The sequence below is a fragment of the Chanodichthys erythropterus genome, chromosome 10, assembly GCF_024489055.1.
Source record: "Chanodichthys erythropterus isolate Z2021 chromosome 10, ASM2448905v1, whole genome shotgun sequence".
NCBI lineage: Eukaryota > Metazoa > Chordata > Actinopteri > Cypriniformes > Xenocyprididae > Chanodichthys > Chanodichthys erythropterus.
The window spans coordinates 21,757,170-21,780,613 of record NC_090230.1 but is presented as its reverse complement, the minus strand read 5'-3'; the positions used below and the strand labels follow the sequence as shown (position 1 = coordinate 21,780,613).

The window sequence follows — 23,444 nt, the reverse complement described above, 5'->3', positions numbered from 1 at the left end:
CCTCACAAAAAGAGCTTTTTCTCCTCCTCTAGCAGCGGCAGCTTCTCGCACTCTATACGCAGGCGAATTGCTGCAGATACAATCGGGCTCGCAGCTCTCCCGTGTAATCGGCGGCGCTCGCGCTCCGAATGTAGGTCCTCCGCCGCAGCGGAACACCCGTGTCAGTTCTTACATACACGACTCGCCGCCTCTCAACGCGCCCGTTCGTCAAGAGAGCTGTCAGCGCGCTACCCCAGTATACAGCGACGTTGTCCTGAATACAGAAGGCGGGGTGCCCCGTCCTCTGTGCCAATTTGCGAGCGCTTGGCGGGCTGTTCCGGGTATTTTGGATTGGGTGCGGAACGTAATAGAGAACGGCTACACTTTGCAGTTTCGGCGCAGACCGCCCCGTTTCAATGGCGTGGTTATGTCGACAGTGCCGGCTCACAACGAGTCGGTGCTGAGGCAAGAAGTTCTCAATCTACTCGCAAAGCGTGCGATAGAAGTGGTCCCGCCAAGCGAGAGGGAGAGCGGGTTCTACAGCCGCTATTTTGTCGTTCCAAAGAAAGGCGGTGGCCTCCGTCCGATATTAGACCTGAGACCCATCAACCGGGCTTTATTCAAGCGCCCTTTCAAAATGACGACATTGAAACAGATCCTCGCGCAAATTCGGCCCGAAGATTGGTTTATTTCAGTAGACCTGAAAGACGCATATTTTCATATTCGGATCGCCCCTCGTCACAGGCGCTTTCTGAGATTTGCGTTCGACGGCACAGCATATCAGTTCACAGTTCTGCCGTTCGGATTAGCCCTGGCTCCTCGCACGTTTTCAAAATGTGTGGATGCAGCGCTTTCCCCCCTGAGAGCGAACGGAATACGCATACTCAATTATTTGGACGATTGGCTAGTTTTAGCCCATTCGAAGGATGTGCTCAACGGCCACAAACGCACTCTATTGCTTCATTTGGAGAACCTGGGTCTATGCGTGAATACACAAAAGAGTATGTTATGCCCCAGCCAGTCAATCTCGTATCTAGGGGTGGAGTTGGACTCGGTCGCGATGAGAGCGCGTCTAGGTCAGGAGCGCGTTCGCGATTTGATGTCCGCCCTGAGTGCTTTCAGTCTGGGCCGTCCTGTAGCGCTGAAGGAATATCAGAGGCTCTTGGGACGGATGGCGGCGGCCGCGGCGGTATGCCACCACGGGTTGCTTTATATGCGCCCTCCAGTTATGGCCGAAAACTCAGGTACCAAGGAGGGCTTGGAGAATGGGCTATGCCCGCGTTGTGGTCACTCGCAGGTGCCTGAGCACGCTCGCGCCGTGGCGGAATCCCGACCTGTACCGACGCGGCGCCCAGCTGGGCGTGGTTACGCGGCGGAAAGTGGTCACGACGGACGCGTCGAAGACGGGCTGGGGAGCTCATTGCGATGGCGTTCCAGCGTCGGGCTACTGGACGGAATCGGAGAAGACGTGGCATATAAATCGCCTCGAATTGAGGGCGGTCTTTCTGGCTCTTCGAAGCTTCCTCACACAAGTCCGGGGCCATCATGTATTGGTTCGTACGGACAATGTTTCGGTGGTATCGTACATAAATCGCCAGGGCGGAGTGCACTCGCGAGCCCTTTACGAGCAGGCTGCGCAGCTTCTACTGTGGGCCGACCACCATCTGCTCTCCATCCGAGCGGCGCATGTTCCGGGCCACCTGAACAGCGGCGCGGACATGCTGTCGAGGGACGGGATCCCTCAAGGAGAATGGAGATTGAACCCCGGGACAGTGAGAATGATCTGGGAACAGTTCGGGAAGGCGGAAGTGGACCTATTCGCGACGGAGGAGAACACGCATTGTCCTCTGTTCTTTTCTCTGTCGCGCTCTCCCCTGGGAGGGGACGCACTGACGATGCCATGGCCGAATGTTCGCCTTTATGCATTTCCTCCGCTGAAGATATTGTCACAAGTGCTGCACAAGATCAGGGAGGAGAGAGCGTCGGTGCTTCTAATCGCCCCGTACTGGCCGAACAGGCCGTGGTTTCCCGATCTGCTGGAACTGTTAACGGCTCCCCCGTGGATGATTCCACAGAGACGAGACCTTCTGTCCCAAGCGGGCGGGTCGATTTGGCACCCCAACCCCGAATGGTGGAAACTTCATGTGTGGGTAGTGCAAGGGAGCCGGTAGATCCGAGCGTTCTGTCTTGCCGTGTTATGGACACGATTACGGAGGCGCGAGCCCCTTCTACAAGGCGCCTGTACGCTTCTAAATGGGCAGTATTTGTGAAATGGTGCGAACTGAATGGTCTCGAACCGGGAAGCTGCCCCGTCTCAGGCATTCTAGATTTCTTGCAGCAGCGATTGGACGGCGGCAGTATGCCTTCCACTCTTAAAGTCTATGTGGCAGCTATTTCAGTTTTTCATGTCCTTATCGATGGGCGCTCGGTGGGCAGACACGACCTAGTGGTAAAATTTTTGAGGGGTGCAAGGCGACTAAGACCCTCTCGCCCCCCCACGGTGCCGTCATGGGATTTAGCTCTTGTGCTCAAAGCGTTGACTCGGCCGCCTTTTGAGCCGCTCATGTCAGTCGGCTTAAAGGAGCTCTCACTTAAAACCGCGCTGCTACTCGCCCTCGCTTCAGTGAAACGCGTGGGGGATTTGCAAGCGCTTTCTATTAACGCTGATTGCTTGCAGTTTGGGCCAGATGATTGTAACGTCACACTCAGGCCGAGGCTGGGTTACGTGCCTAAATCACTGTCAACACCGTTCAGAGCTCAAGTGATAACTCTTTCGGCTTTCACCCAGGAGTCAGTGGATAACGCGCCTCATCAGGAGTTATGCCCAGTGCGAGCTTTGCGAATTTACATTGACCGCACGGCTCAGTTCAGGCTCTCTGAGCAGCTGTTTGTGTGTTTCGGCGGCAGTACCAAAGGACGTTCCGTCTCTAAGCAGCGGCTATCGCATTGGGTGGTTGATGCGATCACTTTGGCCTATTCTAACCAAGGAATGGAATGCCCTATCGGCGTCAGAGCGCATTCAACGAGGGCGATTGCATCCTCGTGGGCATGGACTAAAGGCGTCACCATCAAAGACATTTGTATGGCGGCGGGCTGGTCGTCGCAGAACACCTTCGCCAGGTTTTACAATTTGGACGTGTGTTCTCTAGCCTCACAAGTCCTGGCGTTGAATACAACTCATATTCTACCTGCAGTTCCCGCCCATTAGCTGAGGCTGGTGGTTTCAACTAGGTCGTACCAGCGCCACACCCAGTCTGTGGCGCTCTCCCCTTCATGTTGGCAGAGCGAGCTGTATGAGGCGCGTTGTTGTCGCGTACGTTATGCCACCATAAGCGACCTGGAATATGGGACACAGTTCCAGTAGTTCGTCTATGTCCTCGCAATGAGCAAAGGGCTCACTATGAATTCTCTCATGTTACACCTACGCCAGCAACAGCTGCTCGTTAAGTGTATGTTCTTTTTGCTGTGCCCGGCCTGGCCGCCCACATGCTTCAATACCCCGTATGTAGCCTGTATATTATTCTTGAATGCATACAGTGTTAGATGAGTAACCACGTTATAAGCATTTCGTAGGTGTGTACTCATTGGGGATTATGTTTTATTACTGTTCATAGTAGCTCCGCAGTGGCTGAGCTTTCCTTCTTCGCTGTTCCCACGGCGTTGTTCTATACAGTCCCCAAAGCGTCAGCTTCTGACGCCATGTCGAGAGACCGTTCTCGAAAGGGAACGTCTCCGGTTACTATGGTAACCTCGGTTCCCTGAGAGACGGGAACGAGACATGGCGTAGACTGCCGTGTTCACCGCTCAGGTCTGCTGTACTCTCGTTCAGTCGGAAGATTCTGAGCTTATGCCGCCAGGTCGGCGCATTATATAGAGGCGGGTACCGCCCCTTTCGCCGTCTTGGCTGGCATTGGCCAGTGAGAGTTGCAACTTCACTGGCGTTGTGCAATAGGATTTCAGGAGAATTAGGAGAAAAGGGAGTCCCCCCAAAGCGTCAGCTTCTGACGCCATGTCTCGTTCCCGTCTCTCAGGGAACCGAGGTTACCATAGTAACCGGAGACGTTCTCGTCAGTTTTATAGCAATAAAGTTCAACAACTGCGTCAGATTGGTTAAGTAACATTACCCACAGTCTACTTTAAGTACTTTTGTTAATATTTTTACCTTTGTGATTTCCTTGATCGTCTGAAATATATGTTATGCAAAATGTTACATTAGCATAGCATATGTTTTTAATGATTCTGAGAGCAAAACGTCTTGAATGCTTTTATTTTATGTTTCGCTGTAGGCTATATGTTTTTATTTATAGTTTGAGTGTATTTCATTATTTTTATTTGGAGTTTTATTCATGTTCTGTGTGTTTTTTAAAATAAATGAATTGAATTAATTTCGAGTCTGCATTCATCGTTCACAGCTGTTGGAATAGCCTTTACATTAGTTTGGGCAAATGAGGACATAAATTAGGTTAAACTACTGCATGTCCGCCCATAGAAAAATAAATAAAAATAAGAATTACCAACTGATGACCAACACACAACTATTGATACACAACGTTGCCACGACGTCGCAGTTACTAACTGGCAACGTCACAAAGTTACGTTGTGGCGACGTATAGGCACCTTTCACTTTTCCGGTTGCCACGACGTAACTAGTTACGTCGCCAAGACGAAAGTTTGGTCACCAAATTACGTTGCAGTTACGTAACAGTCACGTATTTTGGTTAGCTGGGTTGCCGCGATTGGTCTGACTGGCGCGTGAGAGAGACGAGGGTGCAGTCCCGGCGACATGGGCGGGCATTGGGGGGCCTGGCCCGCTCTGTGAGTCACTAGTGCCCGCCCTGGATGAGTCGACAACTCCACGTCCCACCAACCACCAGTCCTTGCTTTTTTATCAATAGGCTACTGAAAAGTTATCAAAAGTTATCGTCTTGTATCATAACTACCGGATAAAAATGTGTTTGATCTGATTTAAAAAATAAAATAAACGGATTTGATTGGTTTGTAAATATTGAGCGCGGCTGTGTGCTGCCGCTTAATGTTAGCGGTCATTTTTTAAACTGCTGAACTATCTCGTGTGACAGTGTCTGAGGATATACGGCGTTTCTTTAATCAAAGACCACCAAAGTTGGCAGGAGAGATCAGCGAGGTAATGCTAGGCGAAAGCCCGAGTGTTGCTGTGAGACTGAGACATATCCAGCTGCAGAACCGCAGCCGCAGAGACTGACGCGCTTCTGCTATGATATTTGTCTGAACTATTTTCGCTGCTAAAACAGAACAAAAAGTCAATATTGCGTCTAAAATGTAAGTAAATTCATATTAATTACTTGTTTATAGAACTGCCATATGAAATCAGTGTCACATTTTCAGTCGTGATGGTAGGCTATTATTCGGCACTCTTGGTCGTGTGATGTTGCTTAACTGTATCTTATGTCATAAATATAAAAACTCCACATTTTAATTTTTACTGCAGTATTCAGCCGCAGCCCGTCTGGGTGGGGCATAGCCCAACAAAATATTCATCCAAAAATAGACTGAAATAATAATATATTGTAAATGTGTCCAGCATTCTGCAACAAATATTTTTCAGATTTTCTAGTCGTAAAGTGGCATGAATCATGATAAGCGGGGCAGCCTGTCTCAGAGCCCTCCCAGCTCTACAGCGCCCCACAAATTTCCAATGATGTAAACCTGTGGTGAAAAATGGAACTGCAGCACCCATTTGAGCAGCCATTTCAGCAGATTTCTGGCTGCCCCGCTTACTTCCAAGTGACGTTATGTCACGTAAACCTCGCTCTAGGTCAAGACAACATCAGTCCGTTTCACATATGTCTGTATCAGGTCAGTAACTAGTTGGCATGTCTGTTCTTCCTATGTGGAGTAGCGTATTAAATAAATGAGAGGATAAACCCTTTAGTTCATGTGAATAGCTTCCACATACAGTAGTTCTGTTGTGTTTGTTTTATGTTTATCTGAGAATAGACATGACTTTTTTCTTCGCTGGAATTCCTACATACCTTGTAACATCCTAAAACAACATTTGTCATGCTGCGCTCATTTGTTTCGATTTCTCCTCGAGAGGCAGCGCGAGCGCCTCAACAGCGCAACATTTTGTTAGCGTCAGTACATTACATCAGCGGCAGCCTATATATTATTATGCACTATCGATAATATCGATATTATTATGCACTAAGCCACTAGACTAAATGAATGCAGAAGCATTATCGCATTTTTGGTGATTCTCTAGTCATTGTTTTGTAATTGGCGTTTTAATCAGGCCAGGCAAGTAAAATTCTCTTTCACTTGCCCCTTTAAAAAAATCAACTTGTCCCGGGCAATGTCGAGCCCATGCGACGTGTTTAGTTCTTCCTCGTTTTTTTTTTTTTTTTTTTTTGTCCATTTAATTCATAATTAGGCTAATGTTATTATGCAATAAGGTTGATCTCATTTGTGCCCCCCTGAAAAAAATGTAATGCCCGTCCGTGAATTTGTGTCTGGCGCCGGGTCTGCGAGGGTGCATGCGTGTGTGTGTGAAGGGGTTCTTTTTTTTAGGCTATACTCTCTTACAATTGAACGTGAATACGTTTACTACTTAAAAACATCAAAGCTAAACATCATATCTATCTTTACTCTCCGCCATCGCGCCAACTAAATTCAAAATGTCACGCGCTATGGTGTGCTTCCTGAACACTGAACAACGGTCCGTGTGAATCAGATCCCTGCGTGTATAGTGCACGTCATAGGAATTTAACGAGGCTTCGAGGCAGAGTTTTTGCCTCGAGGAATTTTTGTAATCGAGTTAATCGAGTAACTCGATGAATCGTTTCAGCCCTAGTATGCAGCACTAAAAACGGTAAAGAAGGGAAAATCACCTGGGCCAGACGGGATCCCCCTGAATTAATTTAACATTTTTGGGATCTATTATGACCAATTTGTCACGGCTACACAACCTGCACCTTCAGACACGGACACTTACGCCACGCCCACTCGTTCACAATCACCGGAATACTGAACACCTGTGCATCATCACCAGAGCCACATATAAGCACACCAGTCCCATTCACTCATTGTCTGGTCTTGCACCGATCCCTACACGTCACTCGACCTCGTCTTACCTGAACATTGTACCTACTGTTGTCTTCCTCGTCTTCATCTCCAGTCCTGAGTCCTCCGTCATCATCTGTGTCACCATCGTCATCTGCCAAGGAAAGTTTACATTGTTATACCATTCACCAGTTCTACGTGTCAAGATTCTTTACCTGTGTCTTCACCTGTGTCTGAAACCTCTGTTAATAAACACTGTTGCACTTACTTCATCTGTGTCCTCGTCTGTGTCTGACACAATTATGCATGCTGCAATAAATGCTGCAATCCAAAAGGGACACTTTGAAAAACAAATGAATACAGCTCTAATCACTTTAATTCCAAAAAAAGATAAGGACCATACTAAATGTTCAAATTTTAGACCAATTTCTTTAATTAACTTAAATTTAAAAATATAGGGTTTTAGCTTTACGTCTTGAACAATAAATCTGTAAATTAGTTAATAGCGATCAATCTGGCTTTATCCCACATCGTTTGGCTGCAGACAATATATGTCGGTTGCTACATGTAATTCATGAAAGTAAGGATAGAAATTCCCCTTGTGCAGTTTTATCCTTAGATGCAGATAAAGCTTTTGATAGATTAAATTGGGATTATTTATAGATGGTGTTAGATAAATTTGGTTTCAATGAGAAATTTATTAATATGGTACAAATAATTTATTATAATCCATCAGCAGTTATAGTAACAAATGGCTTACACTTCCAACCTTTTAATATCTTGAGAGGGACAAGGCAAGGATGCCCCCTTTCACCAATGTTATTTGCATTGTCTCTCAAACCTTTAGCACAAAAAATAAGACCAGACCAAATTTGCTCCATTTCAATCAAGGATACCGAACATGCAATATCCCTCTACTCAGATGACATTTTACTGTATTTTTCTGATTTCGACGCAATCCAAAACATACTAGAAATTTTTAACTGTTTTGGGAAATTTTCTGGATACAGGATCAATTGGTCCAAATCATCTCTTCTACCTTTAAACAAAAAAGCAGAGTACCCAGACATCAACAGTTATCCCAATTATGAATCAGATAACTTACCTAGGGATATTTATACGGCCCTCTCTAAAAGAAATTGTACATATTAATTTTTGATAAAGTCTTTCAAAAGCTTAAAAGAGATATTGACAGGTAGAAGACACTTCCTTCATCACTGCAATCTAGAGTCTCGACTGTGAAGATGAATATATTACCTAGGTTAATTTTCTTAGTGCCATGATTTCTTAGCCACCTCTTTTAAAATGGTGGAAAAGACTTGACTCTTTAATTCGCACTTTTCTTTGGAATGGCAAACAACCAAAGTTAAAACTGGCGACGTTGCAACGTACTAAAATGGAGGGTGGTCTCTCCCTTCCCAATTTTGAGCTATATCATAAAGCATTCCAACTGCGAGCAGTTAAGGCATGGTTTGACTCTATAGCTACCACACCTTGCAGAGAAATAGAAGCAGCAATTGTTAGACCAATCAGACTTTAAGATGTACTGTTTTCTGGACTCTCTTTAAAGTATTGTAAACAGTCCTTTGGTCCCATTAACAATTTCATAGCAGTGGAGAAATTATTAAGTTACAACAATAAATGGCACTTAGAGACTCCCCTATGGCGTAATAGGAATATTAAATGTGGTTCAGAACCGTTCACATCAGAACAGTGGTCAAAGCAGGGAATAAGGACTCTTCCTGACATATGGAATGATAACGTGATGCTCAGCTTTCAAAATATAGTTGCTTCTTTTAATGTACCGGCATCTTCCTTTTTTTTTGTTTTTGCAGCTGCGTTCAGCCCTCAGAGCATATGGAGTCCCATGGGGATCAGCTCTCGAAACACATCCTGTTCATTGTTGGCTCTTTAATCCTTCTCGACAGAGGGTAGTGTCAGCTGTCTATCCTTACATTCTTGAAGCTAAGCAAAAACAATTACCACTGCACACAATTTGGACAAGGGAGCAATCTGTAGACCAGATTGATTGGGAGACGGTATGGAAAAATATTTTCTGTGCATCAAAAAATCCAAACCATCAAATAATTCATTTCAAATTTTGTCACAGATTGTACTGGACACCAAAAAACGATTCCTCATTAAATTATCTGCAAGTCCCTACTGTAGTTTTTGTCCCAACCAACAAGGGAACAAGGGAACCCAGGGAACATTTATGCATATGGTCTGGGAATGTGAGAAGGTTTATGAGTTTTGAGAAAAGATCTCATCAATAATGTCTGATATGATAGAAAAAGATACCAGTGCAACCAACTGTGCTCCTTCTAAATGATGACTCCAATTTAGGTTTCACAGAGCTACAAAGAAAGATTTGGCTGGCAGGACTAACCTCTGCCAAAAAGATAATTGCGCAAAGATGGCTCCCTCCTAATACTTTATCTGTGCATCACTGGCTATTTCAGTTTCATGATATAGTAATGTTAGAACTGTCAACGGCCAGCATAAATAAAGCTAGAGCCACAAATCTTGAGGCTTGGAAATCTGTGGCAGATGAGTTGACAGAAAAGCTTCAAGATGGTAGAATCTAATTTTGTGATATGATTGGACTCTCAAACCTCTGATGATCTTTATGTTATTTTACTTATCCTAAGTTTGTCATATTGCAGACTGTATCTGTTTTGTTTTATTATTGTTATTTTTATTTTATTTTATTACGCAGGTGTATATGTTGGGGGTGGGGGGTTGGGGTTCAGAGGGTCACCTCATTGTTTATGTTTTATTCTGTGGGCCCACTGGTGGGCCAGTGATAGTTAACAGGTTAAAGCTTTGAGTGTTGGACCTGTGTCTAGCAGCAGAACGAACGACACGCTTTGTAACTTGGGTATGGTGCATCTAGTGTCGAAGTGACTTCCTTTGTGGTAACATTAGAGGCAGAAACATATAGGCCTAGTGTATGTTCTGTGTGGTAATAAGGCTGTGTCGTTTGCATACTGCTTTATAAACATGTTTTATTCTATATAAACATATTTTATTAAAATACCTGTATATGTTCACATTTCTTCAGTTAATGTCTCTGTCTATGCCCTGCTACAGTTTTGTGCATGTGCACCAGACTTTCTTTGTCCTGGAAAGGGATAGTTGATTTGTAGATCATTCCCAAGATATCACGTTATCTTTCTGTGACTATATATTGTGATAGGACAAATTCAAGAGATTATTTGAATAATCCTGTTCGGAAAGTAATAATTCTAGAATGATTGAGTTGATTTAAATGAAATAAATGGTGTTTTATATATTTCAGGTAAGTTTTCAGATCCAGGAAATAAATAATTAAAATGTAAAATAACACTGCATAGTCTTTACTGTATAAAATGAATTTTGCTAAGGCACAGTCTTGGCCTGGAATCGCAGGCGATTGCCATAGAGAAAATGATTTCAGTGCTACACGTGAGTCCCAGCCTGAACTTCCAGGAATAGGAATGAGTTAGGGGAGAACCGGGACGAAAGTAACAAAGCAATTTTCTCAGAGCCCCGGCTACATTTGCATCTCAAGTTATGACAGCACGTTCAGCATGCAACCCTTGACGGAGCTGCCAAATATGTGGTTTCTTCTTTGTTTCCCGTGGTTAGGTCCGGAAAGCAGTTTTCGTGTACGGTAGGCCTAAACAAAATGCTGAAGTTGTGTTTCTCGTTTCATGTGTCACAATAACATCAATCTACGGGGTTATTTAGTGCTGTAACACACCCTGAATTTTGACTTGTCAGTATTTTTCAGTATGAAAGTAAATCAGGTTTAAATGTCAGAAGTTCCTGTCGGGACAAAAGTAACATTACTTTCGTCCTGCTGCGGTGACAAGTTTATTTTGTCCCACTGCGAATGTGGTGGCTCTCTCTGCGTTGCAGCATTTATTAAAACATGTCATATTATACTAGCAGAATATGCCAAGAGTAACAATGTTCAATTTATGTTCAAAGTGAAATTATACTGAAGCCATTTGTAACGACTGAGACAAATCAGACACAATTATTTGTTATAGTTGACCGATACTTGTTTAAAGCTCACTCTGGTGTCTGTCCCCATCCCCCCGAGAAGACCAGCCTTAGTTTATTGCCCTAAAGAATGTGTGTGTTACACAAGGAAACCTGCATTTTCCATACAGAACACAGATGTTCCTGCATTAATTTATAGACAGACTGTTTTATAAATGAACATGCATATTCCCAGGAAATTGTATCCATTATTACTGTTGTTGTATTGTACTCATTGTATTTACATGTTTTATGATTTTTAAGTTTTATGACATGCAAGGTAACTTAAATTATGCCATGTTTAGTGTCTATGGGTTTGTATCGGGAAGATTTAAATGCTTATGTATGCGGTATGTCCATAGCTGCGCAACACATCAGTATTACAAGAATCTTAAATCGTTCTTCTTCAAAAACTCAGCCAGTTTAATCTTGCTCGGTCATAAAAACCCTGACAAGAGGCGTGTTGTCACCTGGAATACAAAATCTTCATTGGTCCGGTCAGCGACTAAGGAGGTGTGACTTTGACCAGAGGTTAAAAGCCATCGAAAATTGCCACTCCCTCTCTTTCCTTGCTTCTTGGACAACCAAACGGACCTCCTTGCTGCAGGCCTGCATTACATTAAGTTAATTTTATTAACTGATCCAAATACTTATAATTAATTATAACTAATTATGATTAATTATTCATATTTCTTTTGAGCTTATTTGCTACACATTGTACATTTGTACAAAATACCACCTGGTATAGATAGACCACACTTGTGAGTTAATGACCACAGCAAATATATACTGCGGTCTAAAACATAAAGGGGCGGTTTCCTGGACCGAGATTAAGCCTAGTCCTAGAATAAAATGGCCCTTTAAACCAGATTAACAGAAATCTGCTTTCTCTGTCATTGTTTAAAATAGTCCTAGAATTAGTCTTGTCCAGAGATTAATAAACTGATTTCCTGGAGGAAGACTACTCCAGGACCAAATTGAGGTTTAAGGGTGTGTTCACACTTGTCATGTTTGGTTCGATTAAAAAAAACCCTGGTGCGATTGCATGTGTGAACGCTGCCATCCGAACCCTGGTGTGCACCAAACAAGCGGACAAGTTTTGTTCTAAAATAGGGACTACATTTCTTACAATGTTGCATTTTCTTCATCACATTTCAAATTATGACATAATTTGGTTGGTCCGTTAACTGGGTTGGATTGCTTTTACATCTCAAGCTAACCGCTCCAGAGTTCGTTTGAAAGCATCTCCTCTTCAAGGAGGTCTCGGTACGCTTGTTTGGTCTGCTTTTGGTGCGCACCCAAGTGTGATTGCTGCTTTCACACCTGCCCAAATGAACCGCACCAAAGGAGGAAACGAACTCTAGTACGATTCAACCGAACTAAATGAGGCAGGTGTGAAAGCACCCTCAGTCCACTTCCAAACAAACTCTGGTGTGGTTCAAATGATATATGAATGCAACATGGACCAAAGACAAGTAAACGAACCAAAAACAGGAAGACAAGAATCCTCACGCATGTCGATTTTTCTTGTCATAGACGTGAGTTTGCCCATCACAGGCATCAGACATCTCCTCTCAGCAGATTGTTTGTGTGTGACGGAGGAATTCCCACCGCTGTTTTGACTACTTTACACATTTTATAAGCTCTTCACAGGTTCCCAGCTGGCCAAAATACCATCACATGCAGGTTACGCACACACAACAAGCGCATTTACCTCAGCACACAGCTTTGGTTTGGATGACCGGTAAGTTCTGTCTCAAAATAACCAATACGTCATAAAATCCAACCAATCACTTTGTGAAAGCATCCCTATGCCTTCAGGTTCGGTATCTTTTGGTTTGGTGATAAAATTGCCAATCTGAAAACGAATCGGATCAGGACTAAATGTTTTCTTTTTTCTTCTTTGGTCCAGACCAAATGGACCAAACGAAACGGACTACAAGTGTGAATGCACCCTAAATTAAACCTACCAGGAGGCAGGTTTAACTTCAGATTAATGTTGTGTTTCAAATAAGACACATGTATTATATATATATATATATATATATCAGTGGCGTGCAGAGGCACATTTTTGTTTATGAATCAATGTAAATTCATGTGCATTACTCTGAAAGTTGACACATCTTCTTTGTTAAATGAACATTACTTTACAGTACATCAAAAAAAAAAAAAAAGAAACCAAATACAATTCTATTTTGTTTTTTTACATTAACAATGTAATGTTCTATTTATCAAAACCAAGTCAATCTCATCAAGTTAGTGTTTTAAACATTTCTACATTCATTACAAAATAATAACTAAATGCAATAATAATTAAAACAATATATTTTATTTGTGTATTGCGGTTTTTCTTTTTAATTGTCAACCTATGATATTTTGGATCATCAGTCATGCTCCATTAACACCGTCTGTCACAGACACGAATTGTATTTTTAATTTCACCAAACGGATTGCTCTAAAAACCCCATCATGCTTTCAGTTCATTTCAAGTTTGATTTTGACATGACATATAAAGCGGTGATATCTAACTGGGTGATCTGTTTACTTACTTTTCAATTAGTCTTCCGATTGACGCCATCATTTGTTCAGTCAAACCTACGCGCAGAACACGCATGTCAACGAGAGGCGGGATTTATCGCACAAACCAATCATATCCAATCATAACCAATTACATCCAATCATTGCGCGATGGAGACATTGCCTCCTCTCACGTGACTTTCCCCATTCATTCTCAATTACCCCCCACAAAACCCACCGCATGCCGGGGGTCTGATGATTTTATATGGTTTCCTATGAGAGGAAAGGGAGGCATGACTCCTCTGTGTAACTTTACCTGCGGGTGTCGCTATTGGGCAGTGTTCCTTAAGAAATCCGTGTGACTTGCGCTCTTTTTGTCATAATTTGTAATATATTTGTGTTGTTTTATATGTAATATGGATTATTTTCTCATCGTATTTTTTTTTTTGAGGAGGCACTGCCTCCCTTGCCTACTCGGAGGAAACGCCCCTGATATATATATATATATATATATATTTATATATATATATATATATATATACCCTTACAGAAAAAAAACATGAACTTCACATGTGCAAAAACACATGTGGTCACATGTGACCACATGCACATGTGTTTTTTGCACATGTGAAATTTAACATGTGAAAACATGTGAAAAGCACATGTGATCACATGTGACAAAATGCACATGTGAAATTTAACATGTGATCACATGTGAAAAGCACATGTGTTCACATGTGATCACATGTTTTTCACATGGGAAATGTGTGCTTTTGGAACATTTACACATGTGAAACACATGTTTTCCCATGTGAAACACATGTGAAACCCATGTTTTCCCATGTGAAACCCATGTAAACATGTGTATATTCCCATGTGAAACCCATGAAATCACATGTGAAACATGTATAAAATAGCCATGTGAAACGCATACATTCCCATGTGAAAACCATGTAATCACACGTGAAATGTATATTCCCATGTGAAACCCATGTGATGGAATGTGAAACCCATAAAGTCTCATGTGAACCCCAAGTAATCACATGTGAAATGTATATTCCCATGTGATCACATGTTAAACCCTTATATTCCCATGTGAAACCCATGTAATCACATGTGAAACGCATATTCCCATGTGAAAACCATGTGATCACGTGTTAAACCCTTAAATTCCCATGTGAAACCCATGTAATCACATGTGAAACGCATATTCCCATGTGAAAACCATGTGATCACGTGTTAAACCCTTAAATTCCCATGTGAAACCCATGTAATCACATGTGAAATGTATATTCCCATGTGAAATGAGATCACATGTGAAACATGTACATTCCCATGTGCGATCCTTGGAATAACATTTGAAACCCATCAACAATCATTTCTAACAAAACAACAACAGAAAATGATAGCATGTTCTTATGTAGGGCCTATAGCCATGTTTCCCAACATTAAAACAAACAATTCAAATTTATTTACAATTCTTTATTTATAAACAATTATTTTATTTAATTTCATTAGAAATACAAATGTGAATATGAATTTTTAATACTAAAAAAGCAAAACCTAATATAAAAATATGAATTGTGAGTTTCTGAATGTGTGGAATGTCGTTTCAGTCCTCTGTGTCTCCTTCAGCAGGTTTCCTGTTTTGGGATAGTAAAACAATCAGATTAGGGCAGTGCAAACATCTATCCTGATAAAGTAAACTTAATAAATAAAGTAAACTATCCTGATAAAGTAACGTTTTATTTCTTTTCTTTATGGATTTCAGGATCATATATGATATGTTATATTGGTAGTAGCCAATCATATCCTGTGCGCACCTACAGCATGCCCTCTAGAAGCCATCCAAAATGGGAGTTCTAATGACTCTAAGGATTTCTAGTGAGGTAAAAACATAGCATATAAAGATTTGTATCTGACTCAGAGTATTCTATTTATGTCTACGTATATGCAGGGTTCGTACGGGTGCTTGAAATCCTTGAAAGTGCTTGAATTTTGATGATGTGTTTTCAAGGTTTGAAAAGTGCTTGAATTTTGGATAAAGTGCTTGAAAATCCTTGAAATTGTAACTGTATTTCTTTTACAACAAATACCTATCTGTTTATTAAATGGAGAAATAAAATGGCGCGTTTATATTTTCGCCTGGCTCCGCATTGCGAGCATAGACCGTAAAATAGTGAACGATTCGTTCATTTTGAACGAGTCTTAAATATGACTCGGGACAACGAGTCATCTCAGAGAGCGATTCGTTCATTTTGTGTTGACCGCGCATGCGCAACATCTCATAAGCATACTACGGGAAACAGAAAAGATTAGTTCATTTCTCGAGTCCGTGGGTCCGAGTCGTTCGTTCATCAAGTCACAGCTCCATATTAGGGCACGGATATGCAGTCTGTACTGGCGGAAACAGAAAAGATTAGTTCATCTCTCGAGTCCTCGGGTCCGAGTCGTTCGTTCAAATCCCCATAGGCTGAATACAGAAACAGAAATATTAGTTCATCTCTCGAGTCCTCGTTTATAATAATATTTATTTTAAATAATTTAAATAATAACAACACCACATTTAACAATAAAAATATTCTTACACAAACAAGATGGAACTTTCTTTTTGTTCAGATGTTTATTGCAGACTTATTTTGATAATTTTATGAAAATTCTTAAATATAGTAAAATATACAGTCTATAATCCGAATGTAATGTTGTATATTTTGCGAGACACTGGACCGGGAAGCGGTCACGTGACAAAAGAACGAGACTCGGACCCGAAGACTCGAGAGATGAACTAATCATTTCTGTTTCTGTATTCAGCCTATGGGGACTTGAACGAATGACTCGGACCCGAGGACTCGAGAAATGAACTAATCTTTTCCGTTTCCGGATGCTGGTGCTGGTATGCTGGTCATCAGCATACCAGCACCAAAACACAACATATGTTGGTCTTGCTGGAATGGGATGCTGGTGCTGGTATACAGTTTTATTTTATTCTATTTACAACTACATTGAATTTTGTTATGATGAAAATCATGAAAATACAAGCTTTCATTAATACACATAAGTTAATGTAATAATAATAATATATTGTTCAGTAAACAACATTAACACAATAATAATAATTTTTTAACAAAAACAACAGTCATCTGGCTCAGCAAGCAAATTACAATAAAACATTAATTCAACAATAATTCATTGTAAGTGCTCAAATTTTTAAGGATTTTATGTTTTTTTTTTGGTCTGTTGAGTTGCGAGTTATAGTCAGAATTGCTTGATATAAAGTCAGAATTGTGAGAAATAAAGTCAGAATTGTGAGAAATAAAGTCAGAATTGCGAGATATAAAGTCAGAATTGTGAGAAATAAAGTCAGAATTGTGAGTTATAAAGTCAGAATTGCGAGATATAAAGTCAGAATTGCGAGATATAAAGTCAGAATTGCGAGATATAAAGTCAGAATTGTGAGATAGTCAGAATTGTAAGATATACAGTCAGAATTGTGATATATAAAGTCAGAATTGCGAGTTATAAAGTCAGAATTGTGAGTTATAAAGTCAGAATTGCGAGATATAAAGTCAGAATTGCGAGATATAAAGTCAGAATTGCGAGGTATAAAGTCAGAATTGTGAGTTATAAAGTCAGAATTGTGAGAAATAAAGTCAGAATTGCGAGATATAAAGTCAGAATTGTGAGAAATAAAGTCAGAATTGTGAGTTATAAAGTCAGAATTGCGAGATATAAAGTCAGAATTGCGAGGTATAAAGTCAGAATTGCGAGTTATAAAGTCAGAATTGTTTTTACTGTATGTTGATCCAATGAACGCAGCCTTTGTGAACAGAAGATACTTTAAAAACATTAAAAATCTTATCGACCCCACACTTTTGAACATTAGTGTATGTTTAAGAGGCTTTACTTACTAGTCATTTGGTCCGACAGGAACTTTTTTATCCGCTCCAACTCTGCTATGGTGCAGGGCATCAACAGGGAAGGATCTAGGAACATAAACAATTTGTCACAGAGCCAACAATATTATTATTCAATGCCAGGTTCATTAAAAGAAAAGAAGCTAACGTTACAGCAGGAAAAGAAGAATACACATAAACTGAATTTATGTTTTTTTGTTTACTTATTCATTAAATATTGCTCATACAGTGTCACTTACATTTGGATGTCAAAGCCTTCTTAAAACAAATTAAATAAATAAAAACTGTAAATTTGAGAAAATAAAAGAAGAAAATAACAGATGCATGGTATAGGTAAAAAATATTGTGGAAAAAATGGATATGGAGTTAATTGGTGAGTTTCACCTGTGTTTCCTTCCTGTCAGCAGGTTCCTTCAGAAATGCTGAAATCTTCTGAGCTTTCCCTCTGTTGTAGAGGGGTTATTTTGTCGCTGCTGAAATCACAGAACAATGTTTATCAATATTTGTTTACCATGAGAGATCAAAACGCTTTTGAAAACTTGTGCTCCCTGCAAGTTACGTCACCGATTAACAGTAGGCTACATTTACGTTTATAAATTAGCCAGCTTCTAATCACCCATAGACAGCAAAACCTTTACAAAACTATCAAAACCTCTACACATAAACCTCTACACATCATCTACACATAAAGATGTGATTAAAAGCCTAAACTATTATAAACAAATCGATCGTTAGAGTTAGCCTACCTCTTCTGAAAACGGGATGCTAACGGAGATGATAACGGAGTTTTTCGAAGACACTAAACTGTTTCTGTAAAGTAAATATTCAACATAAGTGTGTCAATTACATGTTAGAGAAGTGTCAAGAACAGTTGTGTGTGTTATTCGTGTGATTTTAGCGACTAAACTCACCTGAAAGAAGTGAAAACAACAGCGAGAGGCTGCTGTTTTTGCTGCTTGTCAGTTGTTGTTTCTCCGTTTCCATGGCAACTCTGCGCCGCTCCAGTGTTTGAAAGCGGTTCGGCGCGCACACGCATTAAAACACGTCACAGTCATGCAGCACTTACATAAATAAACATCTAGAATTAAAACATTACATAAAAAAATCTCATTAATATTAAATCATGAATTTAAAACTCATTTTGTAGTTTTATGACCCTATAGGAGCAAAATGCCACCCCAGCATAGTGGGACAATTGTGGCACTTTTATAACTTAATAAGTGTGTAACTTTTATAACTTAATTATTTTTTTTTTTTTACAAACATTCAACCACGTTATTTTATTTGAAAGCGTGCCCATAGGCAGTTTTTTTATACCAAGTTTTTGATATAGATATTAAGTCAGTCTTAATATTTTTTATTCAGACTTTCAGATTTTTTAACTGTAAAAATAATATAAAATAAATACACACTTATCAAAAAAGATGTCCTGTAAGCGCTTAGTAGAAACTGGACCGATTATCGGCTTGCCACTGGTGTACCAATGGTGACCCAGCAGCGGCAAACCGCTGGTGATGTGCCACCCAAAAAACGCTGTCAGATTGACGGCATTTTCAGATTGGTCAGCTTGCCGATGGTGTGCCGACGGTGGTCCGACCGTTTCAAGCCGCTGACTTTGTGCCGCCCAAAAAATTACAACATGTGAAAATATATTCCACATGTGCTCCACATTATAACCTATAGGCTAGTAACATGTTTTCCATATGTGCACTTGCTCCATTATGTTCAAACTTTGTTCACATGTGGTGAAATGTTGTTCACATGTGGTGAAATGTTGTTCACATGTGGTGACATGTTGCTCACATGTGATCATATAAGTTCACATGTGATCACATGTGGAAAACATGTGATCACATGTGAAGTTCATGTGTTTTTTCTGTAAGGGTATATATATATATATATATATATATATATACAGTGGGTACAGAATGTATTCAGACCCCCTTAAATTTTTCACTCTTTGTTATATTGCAGCCATTTGCAAAAAATCATTTAAGTTCATTTGTTTCCTCATTAATGTACACACAGCACCCCATATTGACAGAAAAACACAGAATTGTTGACATTTTTGCAGATTTATTAAAAAAGAAAATCTGAAATATCACATGGTCCTAAGTATTCAGACCCTTTGCTGTGACACTCATATATTTAACTCAGGTGCTGTCCATTTCTTCTGATCATCCTTGGGATGGTTCTACACCTTCATTTGAGTCCAGCTGTGTTTGATTATACTGATTGGACTTGATTAGGAAAGCCACACACCTGTCTATATAAGACCTTACAGCTCACAGTGCATGTCAGAGCAAATGAGAATCATGAGGTCAAAGGAACTGCCTGAAGAGCTCAGAGACAGAATTGTGGCAAGGAACAGATCTGGCCAAGGTTACAAAAAAATTTCTGCTGCACTTAAGGTTCCTAAGAGCACAGTGGCCTCCATAATCCTCAAATGGAAGACGTTTGGGACGACCAGAAGCCTTCCTAGAGCTGGCCGTCCAGCCAAACTGAGCTATCGGGGCAGAAGAGCCTTGGTGAGAGAGGTAAAGAAGAACCCAAAGATCACTGTGGCTGAGCTCCTCAGATGCAGTCGGGAGATGAGAGAAAGTTGTAGAAAGTCAACCATCACTGCAGCCCTCCACCAGTCGGGGCTTTATGGCAGAAGCCTCTCCTCAGTGCAAGACACATGAAAGCCCGCATGGAGTTTGCCAAGATGGTGAAAATAAGGCCTTAATTCTAAGTGGTATGTGTGGAGAAAACCAGGCACTGCTCATCACCTGTCCAATACAGTCCCAACAGTGAAGCATGGTGGTGGCAGCATCATGCTGTGGGGGTGTTTTTCAGCTGCAGGGACAGGACGACTGTTTGCAATCGAGGGAAAGATGAATGCGGCCAAGTACAGGGATATCCTGGACGAAAACCTTCTCCAGAGTGCTCAGGACCTCAGACTGGGCTGAAGGTTTACCTTCCAACAAGACAATGACCCTAAGCACACAGCTAAAATAACGAAGGAGTGGCTTCACAACAACTCTGTGACTGTTCTTGAATGGCCCAGCCAGAGCCCTGACTTAAACCCAATTGAGCATCTCTGGAGAGACCTAAAAATGGCAGTCCACCAACGTTTACCATCCAACCTGACAGAAATGGAGAGGATCTGCAAGGAGGAATGGCAGAGGATTCCCAAATCCAGGTGTGAAAAACTTGTATCTTTCCCAAAAGACTCATGGCTGTATCAGATCAAAAGGGTGCTTCTGCTAAATACTGAGCAAAGGGTCTGAATACTTAGGACCATGTGATATTTCAGTTTTTCTTTTTTAATAAATCTGAAAAAATGTCAAAAATTCTGTGTTTCTCTGTCAATATGGGGTGCTGTGTGTACATAAATGAGGAAAAAATGTGAACTTAAATGATTTTAGCAAATGGCTGCAATATAACAAAGAGTGAAAAATTTAAGGGGGTCTATATATATATATATATATATATATATATATATATATATATATATATATATATATATATATATATATATATATATATACACATATTCAGTAAGAAAAAATATGTAAAACACTTGCAGAATTTTATTAAAATTAGAGCGATCATACAAAATGCATGTTATTTTTTATTTAGTACTGTCCTGAGTAAGATATTTTACATAAAATATGGTTAGTTCACAAGACAAAACAATAGCTGAATTTATTAAAATAACCCCATTCATAAGTATGTGAACCCTTGATTCTTAATACTGTGTGTGATTACCTGATGATCTACGACGTTTTGTGATGGTTGTTCATAAGTCTCTTGTTTGTTCTGAACAGTTAAACTAAGCTCTGTTCTTCAGAAAAATCCTCCAGGTCCTGTAGATTCTTCAGTTTTCAAGCATTTTTTGCATATTTGAACCCTTTCCAGCAATGACTGTATAATTTTGAGATCCGTCTACACTGAGGACAACTGAGGGACTCAAACTCAAATATTAAAAAGGAAGGAAACATGATGCAGGGGGTGAAAACTTTTGTACAGGATCTTATTTTAAATATCATTGTTTTTCATTTAGTACTGCCCATCGGAAACAACAGAAGATACTTGCATGTTTTCCGGGAAAAAAAAAAAATTAAGTACAATTTACTTTGATATTTGAATTCAAAAGTTTTCACCCCACTTGCTTGCTATAAAAGAACTGTCTCTTGCTTAGTAATGTTGTTGTTGTTGTTGGATTGCAGTCTTTTTCTGCTGCCATAGTTTTCCTTGGATTTGCTTCCCAGTTCCATGCAATTTTAACCAACTTTAGAATTTTCAGAATGCTTTTAGCCTCCTGAACTGTGCATGTAAATCACAAATCGGCTCTACAAGTCTGGGACCAAATGGATCCATTGGCATCTTTGTTGCCCATCTGAAGCTAAACAGAAAACCCCAGTACCCATCACACGCTCCTCTTCTTCGGGACACTATCTCCGGCGAAACAAACTTTCAAGTCCTCAGTTCAAATCTTCCCGCGGAAACAGAAGAAGCCAACGAACTGCAGCCGCACTGAATCTTCACATGTATCTTTTTAAAACTCAGCATGCAAACTCATGCAAGTACCGCTTCTCTCTATCTTAGATGTGATAAGTTACATGACCTAACAAAGTGATACTGATTCTTTGCTGGCTCTCAAGGATTGTCTGTAAGTTTTGCTACTTGTCTTCTCTCTTTTCCTGTCTTTACTTTTGCTTTTGTATATATGTATATCCTTTGTGTATATTTCGACGTATACACATTATACAAACCCGATTCCAAAAAAGTTGGGACACTGTACAAATTGTGAATAAAAACAGAATGCAATGATGTGGAAGTTTCAAATTTCATTATTTTTTTCAGAATACAACATAGATGACATATCAAATGTTTAAACTGAGTTTAAACTTAAAAATCATTTTAAGGGAAAATAAGTTGATCAACACATCTCAAAAAAGTTGGGACATGGCCATGTTTACCGCTGTGTGGCATCCCCTCTTCTTTTTATAACAGTCTGCAAATGTCTGGAGACTGAGGAGACAAGTTGTTCAAGTTTAGGAATAGGAATGTTGTCCCATTCTTGTCTAATACAGGCTTCTAGTTGTTCAACTGTCTTAGGTCTTCTTTCTCGCATCTTCCTCTTTATGAAGCACCAAATGTTTTCTATGGGTGAAAGATCTGGACCGCAGAGACGATGTCTGGATGGGAGCATATGTTGTTCTAGAAATTGGATATACCTTTCAGCATTGATGGTGCCTTTCCAGATGTGTAAGCTGCCCATGCCACACGCACTCATGCAACCCCATACCATCAGAGATGCAGGCTTCTGAACTGAGCGCTGATAACAACTTGGGTTGTCCTTGTCCTCTTTAGTCCGGATGACATGGCATCCCAGTTTTCCAAAAAGAACTTCAAATTTTGATTCGACTGACCACAGAACAGTTTTCCTCTTTTCCACAGTCCATTTTAAATTAGCCTTGGCCCAGAGAAAATGCCTGCACTTCTGGATCATGTTTAGATATGGCTTCTTTTTTGACCTTGTTGTGGAAATTTTAATTTTTCATATGCTTTTTACCTGTATTCTTGTGAAATATGATGCTTATGGAACATGATATGATGTTGGCTTCATTGGTAGTGTTTAACATAGTGTTAACATAGATGTCAGAAATAGAAAGAGCAAGATATGGTATGGGGAAATGCAAGATGTATGTTAAAAACATGTCTGTGCTAACAATGTGTGGAAAGTTACAGCCACTAAGGGATGTTCCAAATATGGTAAAAGGACAGAGGCTCCGGCCTTGGAGGTTAGAGATATAAAAGTGAGGGGAAGCTTTCGTTCTTTGTCTTACACTCTGCAGCTACTTGTGTTTCTGTATGACCTGTCTGACCTTTCTTGCAAGAAATAAAAGCTTTAAAGACAATTGGATGTGTTTGTCTCTTATGCAGTAGAGTCGAGTTGATTTTTTGCCACAACAATTT

General features: G+C 40.5%; 1 protein-coding gene and 1 long non-coding RNA gene across 3 annotated transcripts in view; one reads left to right on the top strand and one right to left on the bottom strand.

Annotated features, from left to right (window-relative positions):
- Positions 1–7,269, top strand: part of LOC137027931 (uncharacterized) — a 40,319-nt gene extending 33,050 nt beyond the window's left edge. Inside the window, exon 9 of the mRNA XM_067396557.1 lies at positions 4,020–7,269. The gene's annotated coding sequence lies outside the window, so the exon portion shown is untranslated. The remainder of the gene's footprint in view (positions 1–4,019) is intronic.
- Positions 7,270–15,145: 7,876 nt separating this feature from the next.
- On the bottom strand, positions 15,146–18,706 carry LOC137029254 (uncharacterized). 2 transcript variants are annotated; one of them, XR_010896265.1, is made up of 5 exons: positions 18,389–18,706; positions 18,224–18,287; positions 17,862–17,950; positions 17,472–17,546; positions 15,146–15,206 (listed from the first exon to the last, which is right to left on the bottom strand). It is a non-coding gene; the product is annotated as an uncharacterized lncRNA (long non-coding RNA). The 2 variants fall into 2 exon arrangements; XR_010896264.1 differs by lacking the exon at positions 15,146–15,206 and having other exon boundaries at positions 17,312–17,950.
- Positions 18,707–23,444: the final 4,738 nt, after the last annotated feature.